Genomic DNA, 17534 nt, shown 5'->3' on the forward strand with positions numbered 1-17534 from the left:
ATTTGCATAAGTTAACAATTTGGATATCTAGGGTATGTGTTGAAATTATTATCGGACACCTTATTAATAGACCTAGGAGAAAAAATTCTCCCATATCCAAAAATAAGTGGAAAACAGTCTAAAGAGATCATTGTACCTGCTTTTAAATTTACCGTATTCGCTCGATTATAAGATGACCCCCCCCCAAATTTTAATATTAATTTAAGAAAAAGCCTGAATATAAGATGACCCTAAAGGAAAAATGTTTTAATTAAAACTATGATTAAGAAAAATTATTTTTTTTTATTTTATTTGCCAACCTGCCCCCAAGATATGCCTTATACCCCCTTATATATGCCAAAAAACTCAGCAATATGATGTTGAGCAATAGGATAGATGTTTACTCTGGTATACACATATTGTACTGCAAAAACAATATTCTGGATGTAGAATCTGTTCATCATAATACACACACAAGTCCAGCGCTAAGATTACTGTTGGAAAATAACATGCTTTCCTTTAAAAATGAGTCATGCTCTTCCATTAGTTTACTTTATGCAAATAGATCGAATTCACTAATTCTTGTTGACAAATGCATAACACTTCTTATTTCTCAGAAGACAAAATGCAATTGCAGAGTACTAGGCATAGGAACCATTCTGTAGGAACAGACTGCTAGGCGCCATAATGACCCTGCCCTGGTTTGCAGAGGATTTATGGAGCAAACACAAGTAAGCGAATGGTGAAAACACTTTGTATGAATGTCAACATGCTCTGTCTGTTAAAGAGGGAGAAAGGAACTGAATTTGCTAACTGTTGCATTCCTACTACTGTAACATATTTGTCTCACTCCACTGAATCTTTCTGTCTAAACCCACAGCTTTTTCTCGTTACCCAATACAGGTGTACTTAAGATGTTTTCTAAATGTGCTTTAAACAATTGTTAAAATTACTCTAAACACATACCGTAAAATCTTGGCTACAATACGCACTATTTATTCTTCTGAAAAGAAGGGGGCATATTATATACAAGTATATAAAAAGCTGCACAATCTCTCCCACAAAAGCAATCGTGCAGACTTAACCCCATGTCCCAGGTGCCATAGGCATGGTATCTTCAAATAGCTGAACAGCTCTGAATCCCACTACTGCAGGATTGCTCCATGATAGTGATTGTAATGTTTTACCTGCACATACATTGGTGTGTTTTATACCCAAGTTTTTATGGTATAAATCTTTACAATTCTTTACTTTTTTATCTTGTTTGTATTACAAATAACATTATATTCTAGCTTAGCAGAGCGAGCTATTGATTAGGTTAGTTTTAAAAGAAATAAAAAAACGTAATAGAAAAAATATTGAATGCAACCGAAAATCAACTTATGCTAAGAAACAATATACCTATGTTAACATTCTCAAAGTATTGAGAATTGGATATTTCTGTGCATATTAAAATAGATATAGATATGAGTTTGCAAGGCAGCCTCCTGAACAATGAATGCATATTAAAGTTGTTTAATATGCATTCATTAAATCTACAAAATTAAAATGACTTACCTTCAGGAGAAGCTCCAGAGCTGCAATTAAATGTCCAGCACTAGTGATTGACAGCCAATAAGTAGCTCTTTTGGGGTGATGCTCTACTACCCTGGAACAGGGGCGTAACTAGACCCCTCAGGGCCCGGGTGCGAGAATCTGTTAAGGGCCCCCCACCCCCCCAAAAAAACATGATTTTTACCCAACAATTTTTTTTCAACAAATTCAATTTACATATTGAATCATTTCTGTAAAAAAATCAAAGAAAAAGGGGCGCATGTTCAAAGGGCATAATCAAAGAAAAAGGGGCGCATGTACATAGGGCCCTTTTTGTACATGCGCCCCTTTTTCTTTGAATACATAAATAATCTTTCCACCAAAACAGCCTGACTGTGGCATTTTTGCCACCAAAACAGCCCGCCTGTGGCATCTTTGCCACCAAAACACCCCGCCTGTGGCATCTTTGGCCCCATAACAGCCCGCCTGTGGCATCTTTGGCCCCATAACAGCCCTCCTGTGGCATCTTTGCCACCATAACAGCCCTCCTGTGGCATCTTTGGCCCCATAACAGCCCGCCTGTGGCATCTTTGGCCCCATAACAGCCCGCCTGTGGCATCTTTGCCACCATAACAGCCCTCCTGTGGCATCTTTGCCACCATAACAGCCCTCCTGTGGCATCTTTGCCACCATAACAGCCCGCCTGTGGCATCTTTGGCCCCATAACAGCCCGCCTGTGGCATCTTTGGCCCCATAACAGCCCGCCTGTGGCATCTTTGCCACCATAACAGCCCTCCTGTGGCATCTTTGGCCCCAAAACAGCCCTCCTGTGGCATCTTTGGCCCCAAAACAGCACTCCTGTGGCATCTTTGGCCCCAAAACAGCCCGCCTGTGGCATCTTTGCCACCAAAACAGCCCGCCTGTGGCATCTTTGCCACCAAAACAGCCCGCCTGTGGCATCTTTGGCCCCATAACAGCCCGCCTGTGGCATCTTTGGCCCCATAACAGCCCACCTGTGGCATCTTTGCCACCATAACAGCCCTCCTGTGGCATCTTTGCCACCGTAACAGCCCTCCTGTGGCATCTTTGGCCCCATAACAGCCCGCCTTTGGCATCTTTGGCCCCATAACAGCCCTCCTGTGGCATCTTTGCCACCAAAACAGCCCGTCTGTGGCATCTTTGCCACCAAAACAGCCCGCCTGTGGCATCTTCGGCCCCATAACAGCCTGCCTGTGGCATCTTTGGCCCCATAACAGCCCGCCTGTGGCATTTTTGGCCCCATAACAGCCCGCCTGTGGCATCTTTGGCCCCATAACAGCCCGCCTGTGGCATCTTTGCCACCATAACAGCCCTCCTGTGGCATCTTTGCCACCATAACAGCCCTCCTGTGGCATCTTTGGCCCCATAACAGCCTGCCTGTGGGATCTTTGGCCCCATAACAGCCCGCCTGTGGCATCTTTGCCACCATAACAGCCCTCCTGTGGCATTTTTGGCCCCAAAACAGCCCTCCTGTGGCATCTTTCCACCAAAACAGCCTGACTGTGGTATCTTTGCCCCCCCTTACACATCCATGCTATCTCTCACACACACACACACACATATATATTAATTCACAAATATTTACTCACTAATTCACAGATAATCCATTCAATCATTCAGATATTCATACATTGATACTCATTAATTCCCTCATTCAGATACTCATTTACATATACTCATTCACAAACATTCATTCACTCACTCCTTCACAGATATTAATTAATTCTCTCACTCAATCTCAAATACTCCTTCATGCAGCCTCCCCTTACCTGAACAACCGAAGATGTAAAAAGTATGTGCCGCTCGGCGCTCGCAGACCAACTTGTTCAGTGCATAGGGGGAAGCAGATGCGCAGCAGGGTCATGTGACGTACGTCACGTACGTCACGTGACTGTTGGATTCCTGCGTCCCCCGGCATCCTCGTCTGCCAGTAAGTAGCGGCCCCCCGCGGAATTAATCGTGGGGGTTGCCCGGGCCCCCTAGAGTGGCGGGCCCGGTAGCAGCTGCTGCAGGGTTAAGGGGCAAGTGCCCCTTTTGCCCTGAGTTATAGACGGCCGTAGAGGCCGCATAGGCCCAGTCAGTCCGGTCCTGACTGGGCCTATGCGGCCTCTACGGCCGTCTATAACTCATATACCTTGGGGCCCCTTGCCGCCGGGGCCCGATTTCGGGCGGCCCCTTGGCTTGGGCCCCCCTGCCACCGGGGCCCGGTCGCAGTCGCGACCCCTGCGACCCCGGTAGTTCCGCCACTGCCCTGGAATGCTCAAAGATCCAGCACTGGAGCTGATTGGTGGTAAGTAGATCACTTGGCAGGGGATGTGGTCAAACATATCTCTTGCACAGCAAAGGCTGGGGAAAAGGGGCAAATTCATATAAGTAAATTCTTTAAAATGCACACGATGGAGCACCCCTTAATTAGCTGACACAGTTATTAACTGCATTGTGTAGGATCAAACATGGCAATTTCATTCTCCAAGGAAACAATTTCAATGCATAATTCCCTTTTTGATTTATTTTTTAATTGTGCAATTTAACATAAATGCACAGGTATGTGAAAGAAGAGAGGTGACTGTTCCTCTCTAACTATTATTATTATTATTATTATTATCCTTTATTTATATAGCGCCAACAGTTTACGCAGCGCTTAATACAATACATAAATTCAAGGGATATGACAAGAATTGACAGACTAAGACAAACCGATACATTTGGTGGAGAGAGCCCTGCTCGCAAGCTTACAATCTAGAGGGAAATGGGATGACAAACATAAGGCACAAAGAAAGGGTGAGAGGTAGTGTGGTGGTTGTATCGATGACAAGGAAGTTCTAGCAGCTAAGATGGTATGCTTCTCTGAAGAAGTGGGTTTTTAGATGTTTCTTGAATGTCGGGAGGGAGGGTGAATGCTGAAGGTTCCTTGGGAGTAGATTCCAGAGATATGGGGCAGCTCGAGTGAAATCTTGTAGACGGGAAAAGGAAGAGGTGATGAGTGAGGAGGAGAGCCTTAGCCCATGGGAGGAACGTAGGGATCGAGTAGGAGAGTATTTGCTAATGAGGTCAGAAATGTACGGAGGAGCGGTATTATGGATGGCCTTATATGGTCAGTACCAGGATCTTAAATTTAATTCTAAAGGTAATTGGGAGCCAGTGGAGGGATTCACAGAGGGGGGAAGCAGAAGAGGAGCGACGTGCAAGGAATATGAGCCTAGCAGCGGCATTTAGGATAGACTGTAGAGGAGAGAGTCGGGACAGTGGAGTGCCAACCAGAAGAGTGTTGCAGTAGTCAAGACGGGAAATGATAAGGGAATGAACCAGGGTTTTTGTGGATTCTTGGGTGAGGAATGGGCGGATACGAGAGATGTTTTTTAGGTGCAAGCGGCAGGATCTGGCGAGGGACTGAATGTGAGGGATGAAGGAGAGGTTTGAGTCAAGGATGACCCCAAGGCATCGGGCCTGGTTAGTAGGAGAGATAGTCGTGTTGTTAATGGTGATAGAGAATTCAGGTAACTATTTCCTTAACTTAAATATGTTATGACTTTTTAGGGCTATTGAAAGTAGACACTTGACCATCACACATATATGAACTTGTTGAATATCCCATTCCAAAACCATGAGCATTGATAATAAATATATATATATATATATATATATAGATATATATATATATATATCTATATATATATATATATTTTTTTTTAATTAAGCTATGTATACCTGTTATAGCCACAAACCACCTCTTTGTGGCTATGACATCCTCTACTTTTCTGAGAAGGCTTTCCACAAGATTTTGGAGTGTGTCTGTGGGAATTTGTGCCCATTAAGCCCAAAGAACATCTATAAAGTCAAGCACTGATGTTGGATGAGAAGGCCTGGCTCGGTGTTCCAATTCATCACAAAGGCGTTCAATTAAATTAAAGGTAGGGCTCTACGCAGCCCACTCAAGTTCCTTCACACCAAACTCGTTAAACTCTGTTTTTATGCACTTTGCTTTGTATACAGCGACAGTCATGTTGAAATGGGAAATTGCCTTCTCCAAACTGGTACCACAAAGTGGTAAAGCATACAATCTCTATAATACAATACCATATCTAAAATGTCTTTGTATGCTGTAGCATTTAAGTTACCTTTCACAAGGCTTAGCCTGGAAAAACACGCTAAGAACATTATCCCTCCTCCATCAAACTTTACAATATTTAAATATCTGCCAAACCCAGATTCATCCATTAGACTTCCAGATAGTGACGCTTGATTCATCACTCCAGAGGACACATTCAACCAGTGCTTGTGTGCTTTATACCAGTCCATCTGACATGATCTTTGGTATGTGTGCAGCTGCTCAGCCATGAAAACCAATTTCACGAAACACACAATGCACAGTGATTGGGCTGATGCTTCCAGAGACAGTGTGGTCAGTCACTCAGTGGCTGAGCTTTTGTTAGCCCTAGATGTTTTCATTTCACAATAACACTTACAGTGGACCAGGGTAGATCTGACAGGGCAGAATTTTCATGAACTAACTTCTATCAAAGTTATTCATGTGCCAAATCATTGCACTCCATGAGGAAATGGCATGCCTATGTAATCTATGTGATTTTATATATCTGTTAGCAATTGGCATGGCTGAAACTCAATAATTAGGAGGGGTGTCTGCATACTTTTGGTTATATAGTGCACTATTGTTTAATTTATCCTATTTTTTTCCAACATTTACCATCTACATTGTGTTAAATTGAATTACAGTTATCAACTGCATTTATGCATATGATTGTGTGTATGCCATTTGGCTATTTAGGGGTAGTGATGACCATACCTGGGAACTTTATGGCTCTGGATATCCGGAGCCCCCTTGTGGGATGGGGGCAGGATGTCCTGCTGACATCAGTGTGCAGTCACGCTGAAATGCAGCTGTTTAAGGGGGATAGTGGATGGGGAATCGTGCATGTCAGAACGCTGGTCCCGCAAGCCAGAGTGTGGCAAAACTCAGAGAGTTCTCAGGTATGGTGATAACATGACAACACAACGCTTCCACGGCACATTGTTTCTCTGGGGCTGAGGCTGAGTAATGGGTTGTTTCCAGTGCTTAAGACCTATTGCGTTCACCTTGTAAATGGAGGAAGTTATATTCCTGCAGTGTTAGGTATATAGAGGAGGCACCAGGCATTTTAAATGTTATCAGCAAAAATCAAAATGTACTTTGCCAGTACCTTGCTGAAAGACACCAGATAATAACAGAAAGGTGTGAAGGTATGTTGCAACTCACCATTGTGAACATGAAGGAGGGATGTCCACATACTTTTCTTCATATAGGATAAATTGTATTTAGATCATTATATGTTTAGTTACTGTACTTTTTGCAGCTCCCACCTCCCACCAAAGAGTTAGGTTATGCTGATGAGATATGATTAAGGTCTGGAGCATTTTCTGATTGATTTTAACATCCCTTGGTTGTCTGCCCCCTTTACTTCACTAAGATTACAATTTAAAAAAATCAGGTAGTGGCCCACCACTTGCCAGGGGCTCCACGGATGTGGTTCTTGTAGATATAGGTTACATATTTTATTGTCCATAATAAGATTATTTAATAAATCCATCTTCTTTTTTTCAGACTAATGAAATTGTGATTGTGAGCCACAAAGAGGCTCACAATCGGTACAAACTTAACAGCACAAAAAACATGAACTTGGATTTATGTGCATCTTTACTAAATTCACTAGAATAATGGATCTCTGCTACTTGTGTAATAAAAATGAAAGCCCATTTAAATGTCATTGCGACATTATTGAATATAACAAACCTCTTTGCCCTTAGGTGTTCAAAATAGAGAGTGTACAATGTCTCATGGTTGAGTCAATTATGATTTAAGTATATTTCATTGTGATTTTAGTAAATAAAACATGTCTCATGCCTTGTTTCTCCACTAATATGATTGATTATACCATGTTTCTGTGTATACATCTTTATTGAAGTAACTAGGACGTGAAAACTGATGTCTTGTTGAAAGCTGAGCAAACAACATTGGCGCCTGCAGATCTTGTGTTTCTTATTGTCTGTCATTTGAGTCTAATGGTTTGCTGTTGATGGGGTTTTGTTTGACCAAGGGATATTTCATTACCACGTTCTTCGATTTACAGTGCAAAAGATACTCACAAATTGGAAAGAAACAAACTTGCTACAATAGCACTAATTTCTTACCTCAGTGATAACCTAACCTAAACTCAAGTCCCAATAATTCATTTATAGGCCAGTGCTGTGTCACGCCAGTCGTTTGAGCTTATGGACAGACCAGAAACCAAATGTACCCTTGTTTAGTGAATTATACATTAGGATAACTGTACACAAGCTGGGATATGTAAGAATTGTGGCCTGTTTGCAGCCTGTTTGCAGCCCTATAGTAGGCAATGGTGCTAGAGTGATTCCTGAAAAGCAATATTTTGTCTGCTTTGCTCAGTCACATCCATGATGTTATAACCAACTTTAAAAGAGCTGAACAAAATACATATAATATGCATTAATGACTTATCCATAAACTCTATCTTTAGCCTTATTATTAATACGTAGTGAAAAATATACAGACCTTATGCCTTTTCAGGGGGTTTGCTAAACAAACTAATCAACCTTATAAATAAGAAAGGACTCTGTTAACTCTTGATAATGTGCTGGCTCTCTTGCTCATTACTGCTGTGACCAGTATGACTCAGCATATCCTAAGACCCTTTCCTTCTGAGTAACAGTCCTACCCCAAACACCTTCCCCCAGCAATATGGACAGTGTAATCCTTATCCACATTTAAAACTTACAAAAATTATCAGAACATGCATGCAACAAATTATAACATAAATGACAGTTAAGTCTGTTACACATGGTCCAGTTCTTATGCTCACATGCCCGTGTAGGCATTAAGTTTTTTTTCAGCAATTTGTGCTACAGTAGCTCTTATTTTGGATTTGACCACACAGGCCAATGCATCAATGAGCCTTGGCCGCTCATGACCCTGTCACCGGTTCATCCCTTTTCCTTTTCTTGGACCATTTTTGATAGGTACTGACCACTGCAGACCAGAAGCTCCCCAAAAGGGGGTATGCAGCCCCTTCATTCCCTCTGTCCTCAAAAGAGGTAACCTACTGAAGTCTTCAAGGATGAGTGTTGACCAAAAGGCACAATCTATTCCCCACAGAATCTTCAAGGACCCAGCACCACTGTGGTGTTTCCAGTGCAACAAAAAAAGTATTAAGTGCAGAAACCATATCAAATAACACAAGTACACTAAAACAAAAAACTTAAAAAGCATGCTTAGTTAAATTGTGTGTATTATGCTATATCTGGCCCCAGCCCTTGGCTGGTATTATAAAACAATTTCCCATCACCACTGCCTAAAGTCTGTGCATATTAAGCTTGGTGCGGGTAGGAAGGTCTGAAGTTCAACCATGTGCTGAGTGCCCTGGCAGACCAAAACAGGGGACACTGATGAATATGGTTGGCAAGTTTTGGTATGCAGTTTCCTGGACTCTTATTGAGAGGTTATCTTTGGGGGAGTGGGGTGTTTTTAATATGTGGCCATGGGTGTGATTTTACTTTTTGACAGATAAAATGTTTGGTTTAGTAGAAAGAAAGACAAGTAACCAGAGAAATACCAAAAGGAGGACAAGAAAAAAAGAGAGAGAATAAAGAGAAATGAGAAAGCAGGTGATGTAAAGGTAGAGGGAGAAGAAAGAGGCAAAGCATAGGAGAGAGAAAGAAGAGATAAGATAGGAAGGTGAAAAAGACAGGAAAAGATGAAAAGAAAGAAGGAAAAGCAGAGGAGAGAAAAAAGAAAAACAGGGAAGAGAGGGAAACCTTTAATTGACAGAGACTGATGACTTTTGAAGCAGCTGCCTCCAAACCCCGGTCACAGTTTTAGTGCTCAAGACAGTGTCAGTCATCATCTTTTCACAGATGCTACGCTGACTAAATAGTTGGTCACTTCCTCATCTACAAATCTTGAGCACATGCACACCTCGATTCTTGCATTAGCATACTAATCTGCCTTAACGTCAGAGCCCCAAGATTTCCCTCTTAGCCAAAAGGCTAAGATCTATTCATCTAGGTGCAACTGGTGACAGGCTCCCTGACTTTAAGTTGCTGGGGGTAATGGTGTAAATTAATTTAGTAGGTTCAGGGTCCTTCTGTTCATTCTGCATTGACCAGGCCTGCTTGAACTGCCACAAACTTCAAATGAGCTTTGCATTTCTTGAAAATAATTATGCTTTTCTGTCTCAGTTTCCTAGTTGATTCTTTAAAGCTGCTGTTCCATAAAGCATCATTTCAACTCTTCTAGCATTTAAAACCCTATGGTAATAAATATAGAAGCCCACTTCACCCCACTTGAGCTGGTGAGGAGCCTACTACCAGGTTTTCTCATCTTTTATGAAAGCATTACATGATTGCATGTAATGCTTACTCGTATAAGTAACCACTCCACAGTATTATTGTATTAAATGACCCTGAACATTGTAATATTCTCTTTCAACAGGCAGTATTACTCTTTTCACTCCTCAAGTGTGTTCATTTTCTTCACCTTGTATTGAGATTTAAGATCTTGTAAGTGCACTTTGGCTGTTGAAGTAGCACTATAATGCCTATGAAGAATTAGCAGTAAGCAGAGCATGAAGAATGCATTACTTCTGCTGGTGGTCATTTTGATTGTCCAGTTGCATTGGTCAAGATATCCAATTGGTCATGGGCCTTAAGTAATTTGAAAGCATGGGCAAGAAAAAACAAAAAGGGTGACTGATGGAAAGCTCTGTCAACATTAATTAAATGATGTGTAAACAAAACATGTCTCTGTAGCCAGTTGGTATAATACTAAATAAGAAAAAAATGAGGAATCTTGTTAGACCTGAAATGCTTCAATCAATTGACAAGGAGCAACAGAGACGACGTTTAAGATAACTATTTTGTTGCCTAATTGACTGTTGCAACTTTAGAGGCCTCCATTCATGTCTTGTAAGTATGATCCATCACCCATCATGACATGTCTAATAAAGCATATTGTTAGACAAATAGCTATGGTAGTCCAGCAATAAAGACATGGAAATGAAAGAGCACTTCAAGCTGACATGCTCTATAGTAATTAGTGACAAAACAGAAGTCAAAAATACCACTTTGTATTGAAGGACATAATCTTAAAATGATATCTGTGGAGTCTTTCAGATGGTAAATTCAGATGTCTGGGCCCGTCTGAGTTGTTTTGTATACTGTGTGTCTTGTGGTCCGTGAAGATCAACTTATAGATACAGAGAAACGTCATTCAACTATTGACGAAACGTAGCAGGTATGTAAAATCCACATTATAGATGTTATCAGAATGAGACATTCAGTGTTTAACAGTGTTTTAACAAGCTTTAAAATGATGCGAGTGCGTTTGAAAGGTCTTTATTAACTGAAACGAGGAAATTATTATTTTAAATGAAAATAAGTTATCTCCTTCCTATAACAAGATATATATATATATATATAGTATCTTGTTCCAGGCAATGCATATCCTTCTGAGGTCATATCTTGGCATTCAGGAGGAGCTTAACACCTTAAGGACCGGGGCTTTTGTACACTACAGGACAGAGGCAATTTTCATGTTTTTACAGTGTCTCTGTATAATGTAATGTCCCTCTTTCTCAACTAGTGTGCCCACACAAATGATATGTTTTTTTTCAGTACAAGTAAGGTTTTCTTTTGAAATCAAATTCATAAATGTAAGATGTTATTTTGTATGAATAACATTTTTACATTTTAAAAACCCGCATTTCTTCCAGTTTTACATGTATATAAATTCTACAAAGCTAGAATATTTTCATTAACTTGCCCTGATTTGGAAAGCACCTTATATACATTAGATTGTCATCTATTTTATCCATTATAGAGGAAAATATTTTAAAGGAAAGAAAGAAAGGAAAAATATATAGCAAATATTGAAAGTTTTTTCTTGGGTTTTCATTTTCAAATTTACCATGGTAGAACTTTAACTTCAATAGTGATTATAGATATCAAAACCACCCCCATAAAAGTTATTAAAAAAGAAGGCAACCCTGCTCACTAGGGCCATTTTGATCTTTGATCTTTAGTAAATTTTTATTTATTTATACTTTTTTTACATTTATTTTACTTTTTTCCACTGCTCTCTATCAGCGAGCAGTGCACAGTGTGTAGAGATCCACTTTAATGTTATTTATGACCCTGCATCTCTATTAGCACAGAGGAACCCTTGCATATGTTAGGGTTCCCCTGCACAGCATTCAGAGGGTTTCTCTATAGGGTTCCCCTGTACAGCAATCAGGAGAATCCTATGGGGAGCACTTTGCTGATTGCTGTTAGCAGTCCCATGAAAGCTCTGCCAATAACACATTTTGCCCCCTTTCGTTGTAGCATTTAACTCCCTATTTAATGCCTAAAGCCCCCTCTGCGACACTGTCCTCGCTTCAGGGAGTGGGGATATGGTATTATATCCCAGTGCCCCACTTATTGCCACTCGTGTGGAAATAAAACTGTACTGATTTACTCACATTGCTGAGCACCTTGTGACTCTTTACCACTTTTAAAGGAAGCACAGCCTGGAAGCACAGCCATTCATAGTGTTAAAGGGCTGGCCTGAGGCTCACTGTTTTGTGCATTCCTGGGAACTTCTAGTCTCCAGCTACCCAGAGAATACCCTTTCCAGGATGCGGGGTCAGCCCCTCTGGCAGTGGGCCGTCCCGTTGACATCGGCAGTGTTCCTTCTGATGTCAGGGGGCATTCCCATTGACAACATAGGAAACACCCCCATTTAAAGGGAAAATGGGCGGAGAGTGGGGCCACTCCATGTCAAGACCTCACTCCCGTGACCTGGAGGATTTGGGTGTTGATCCGGAGAAGCGGTGCTTTTCCTGGAGTTCTCCTGGTCAAACCCGAGGAGAGTTCCCAGGTATGGGTATGTGGCAGTGGGGCGGCCAAGTCAGCCTAGGCCAGAATATGTCACTGCATAGAAGAATGCAAAACATTCTGCATTCAATAGAACATGATTGTAAACTATACATGAATATATATGAATTTGATGTTTTTAGTTTTCTTCTAAATAGAAAAATAGAATTTGGCAGCAGATAAAAACCATTTGGCCCATTTAATATGTCTTTTATATCTGCTGTAAAAACACTTTATCTGATTAAAGGTATCTCTCAAGACACCACTGACTCAAACATGTCTTGTAAAATTATTCTACCTAATGGTGTCCTACTTCGTGGATCTCCTTCCCAGGCACCTGGTAGGGTGCAGCAGGGAATTGCAAGCATCTATGATTGGTCACTGACACACTCCTACAACTTACTTGTTGCATGTGTGTCCTGCACGCCAGACAAGCTTGACCGCATCTGATGTCTCCACTGTCCCATCTTTTCCACCTGATCTCCTGGTTTTGCTAAGCAACTTCTGACCGTTTTTCTTGTTTGTGGTGACCGCAAATCCTTGCCTTTGAGTTTCACACACAGTGAACTGTGACAACTTCACAAAACCAAAAACTGTCCACTGCAGTCCTGATGTGAGATTACAGAGTATATACAAGCACACTACTACCTAGCCAATCCTATAATTTTGCTTGAAAACCAGTATGGACACATGCTGTAATTACCCAACTGGCAGCTTAGGACCTTATGATAATAAAAAATAAATTCCATGGTTATTTGGGGAGATACATTTAGGAGAATGGGTGCCCAGGGATTTGTGGGGGAGTACATTAAGCACCATACAAGGTTTCACAAATGTATGACCTTAATTAATTCCCCCATATAGTAATTATTGCAAAGAACCTGACATATATTGATTTTATAACATGAAATGTCCTTTAGTTTGCAGATTTATGTCTAATAGTTAGCTATTTGCTAAGCAACATAAATTACAGAATAAAAAATAAATGACTGAAGATATAGAGGTAATTGGATCTCCTGTAACCAAGGCCGAGAACAGCTCCAAATGAATGTGTGCATGTGTTTCTGTATGTGCGTGTGATATTCCCAAGCATTAACCGATCCAAATATCTGGCGTTAGAAACCTGATCTACCTTTGTTTTTGAATAAAGATAACCTGATTGGAGACTTTTTCTATGGACATTTTGTAGTAATTATGACCATGTGTTAACAGATGGGCATGTACTTTTGTTATGTTGGTAATTAGAAGGTAGGCAAATAGTGCTTGAACTGAATCTTTCTCCAAAGAGTCTCTCACACGGTCAATCAAGTCTAAAACAAACAGGTAAAATAACACAAAGGTATCTTTGTTAATCATCTAAATCAACTCAGAAGGTGAGATGTCTCTAAACACTTGTTATATGTTTTAAATAAAACATTCCTAATAAAATATTTTAATGGTATGAATCTGATATGGTACTTTGATTTAGATGTGATCAAAAATAAATCATGTCATGTTGTTATAGTGAATCTTTTAGAAATTGTTAGCCAAAAAGTTGGTCAGTTAATAGTGGGTTTATGGAAGAATTAATTTTTTGTCTTCAAAAATCCCACTCATAAGATATTTGTTCCACTATTTTGTTATGAAAGTGCTCACAAATACTTTTGCATTATGGACTAGATAAACAGTGAATATACTGCATGGTTCCATGTGCCAGTGGCTCACATGCATTACTGGTTTGCATGATGAGTCTATGAATGAATGCTACTAATACCTAATGAAATGCTAGACCTCTATAAAAAGTTAACGTCAAACTCATTTTTTGTTTATTATTCACATTTTCATAAAAAAAGGAAAAACACATTTTAAGTGAAGCTGTGGGTTGATAATACAAAAGAGTTGGTTCATTCATAATCCTAACATTATGTTCATCCACAAGGTGAGAGATTTTTATATTTGCTGTACAATGATTTTATGAAGCCTCAAACCTAAACTAAAATGTGTGACCTTAAAGTGCTTAGAGTAGTCATATTAGTTCCAGCATGCATAAACATCAAGCCATTTCAGGGTTCTCCAATTGACAATAGTATAAGTAACTCAAAACCAAAGTGTTGCAAACATTTCAGGTTAAATCTGTTTAAAGCTGAAAACAAACAAAAGGTACTTGTTCTTAATATATATAATAAAAAGCAATATGTTTAATAATACCAAAAAGTTCTATATGACCTAAGTACAATCTAGAGGAACACTCAAACAACCGGCTAGATACAATGGTAAATGTAATGTAAATGTAATCAGAACATACAACACCTGACATACTGAAGTAATCCATATATGTATAGTTAAATTACCTCACTCTTAAATATAGCTACAAAAAGCCCTTGGATCAAGTACGGAGGAACTCTCTATTTCTAAACAGAAAATAAATCCTTCCACAGGTCATGCTATCTCCAGCTGAAAAACACTGCTCTGATTTGTCCAGCAAAAGCCAATAGGCTACAAAAATCATGCTATCCTCTTATAGGGATGGGAACAGTTTTCTGCATGAAAATTGAAATGTACACAAAAAGTTAAATTCTTTAAAATCTCAAGAATATCTCAAAAAAAAAAAAAGATTTATGGTTAACTTTATTCATTTAATTTTATTAATATTTCATTGTCTTAGTTAAAAATTGCCACAGCAGGAGATTTTCTAAGTCTTTTAGAGCAGTGCAGGTGTTATATTACTGTTATGACTTATACACTATATTTATGAGGTGGGCAAGCTGGATGGTGGTGAGGGATAAGCCAAGCTCTATGCAAGCAGAGCCAACTTTGGCTCACCCATCTTCAACTGTTAAATCCTGACAATTCTTGGATTCGAAATGAGAAGCAAAAACGTCAGCGACTGTCGTAAAAGTGTGCTTTCACATCCCACAATTCAATTGAAATATGCAAAAATAGGTAGTAGTTTTGTCTTTACTTTTGTTCTGATTTATAAGTTTTTTTTTAGCAATTAATCTATTAACAGCAGGCCCACTTTAAATGTTACTGTCAATAGTTGCCAATTTTACTTTATATGGTATATATTTTTTTAAACGTTATTCTGGTTTACCAGGAGAGGGGACACACAGGTTCTATCTGACCTAGCCATTGAAACTGGCTGAAGAAATCCTGAACTACATCAGTAATTTAGGTATGCATAAGCTGCTAATTAGCTCAATACAACTCTTTTTCAGCGTGGGATAATTACGTGGCTTCTAATTTTTCCCATACTTTAGGATAGCATGTGCACTGGTCTGGCAGCCAGAGAACCTCTCCTGTTATTTATGGGAAAAGTCCTGGTACCTCGCACATGAAGTCTTAACACTGTACAAGCACACAAACTATTTCCTCTAGAACTGTGGCGTGAATAAAACATTAACGATGAGAGTAAAACACATGGTTTATGGCTGATCAATATGTTTAACCACAAGGGACCAATATTAATATTACCACTTAAAATTGCTATAGAGCATGCTGTGCTGGTAGAAGGATGAATGATGCCATGGAAACAATATGTGACTAAACTCATTACAGTTGTACTCCAGAACAGTTATTCCGCTGATTAGGACTGTCCATGCATTAGTGAGACGTTCTAAGGTTCAACAGCCAAGATAGAGTAAAGTAAATGGTAACAAATTTGCCTTATAATACTTAGTTTTTCCCCCCTAGAATTACTAAACCTCAGATGAACTTTGCTATTTAGAATCTTAATGTGTGATAGAGAATAGATAATAGGTGATGGAAGTGATGCCTTGACATATTGAATTAAATGTTAGTCATCCTGATGAATGTCAACAAGATATAGTGTGTTGCAAAAAATACAATTATGAGTATTTGAAAAGATACTCATTTGTAGGCATAGCTTGTCTACTCACACCCCATAAACCTGGGTTAATAAACAAATACATATTTATAGAAAGAAGGCACATAAAAATGGATGTGGTGTGTAAGAATCAATGGGTCAAGTATAGGAAGGAATTATTAATTAACATAAAACGCATGCATACTATGTATCTTCCTGAAAAGTTATTGTTTTTGGCCCTTGAGAACAGGGGTGAACCTTAGCTGGGTAAGTCGGTGCAGAGGCCTAGCTTTGTGTGAATTGAACAGGAACCAGTACCAGTGTCCTGTTGACAATGAGTCCTCACAAGGACCTGTGTCTGTAGAGAGGTATTTGTCTAAAAACGTTTGTTGACTCCAGAAATCAGGCCAGAGTTTGGCACAGTCTCAGTCTCAGTCCACCTACCTCTGTACTGGACACTCCTGAGCTACAATGAAAACACAATGCTCACCTCTCGTCTCCTAGAAGCCTTAAAGAGAATTTGACCCTTTTTTATATGAATGGTGTTATATGTTTTGTAATTTCCATTGGTAAAAATAGATTTGGTAAAAATAGAATGAAGTAGGTTGGTTGTGTTTATGTTAATTAAAATAGCATAGAATAATCCAGAAGTAAATCTCATTATGCAGCAGCTGAGTCAGTCAAGAGGTCTGCCTTTAAGGTGTGATAAGGATCAATTTGAAAGAAAATAACTGGGATCAATAATGTGAAATGTCCAAAAATATTTAATTTATTCCCATTTTTATGCCACACAGCTATTTTATATTAATTGTTGCTATTAATTGTGTTAAACAACCTCATATTTATACTCATATTTACCTATAATGTTAAGCTTTTTTAAAATGTATTTATTAAACGATACAATAAAATATATGCAGCAATAGCAACAAACATAATAAGTAATATGTGTATAGTTAATTTACCAATAATTATCACAATCCTACCATGGGTAAGTTAAAAACATGTTAAAAAAACATGCTAAAAAAAAAATCTAACAGCAGCCAGAGAGTTTGACTGCATGCAATATATTAATAAGTGCAATTTAGAAGCCAAAGACATCTGTTTAATTAATTTCATTTGTGTTGATTGAGAGCGAGTGGTTAGCAGTAAGCCAATCAATAACATTTCAGTCGAATACAGTTGTAAAGATGGGGCGGGTAAAGCTAAAAGATCTTAATGCACATGACAAAAAGTCCCACAGGGTAGGTTTGTGGTT

The sequence above is a fragment of the Spea bombifrons genome, chromosome 1 (assembly GCF_027358695.1).
Source record: "Spea bombifrons isolate aSpeBom1 chromosome 1, aSpeBom1.2.pri, whole genome shotgun sequence".
NCBI classification, from domain to species: Eukaryota; Metazoa; Chordata; class Amphibia; order Anura; family Pelobatidae; genus Spea; species Spea bombifrons.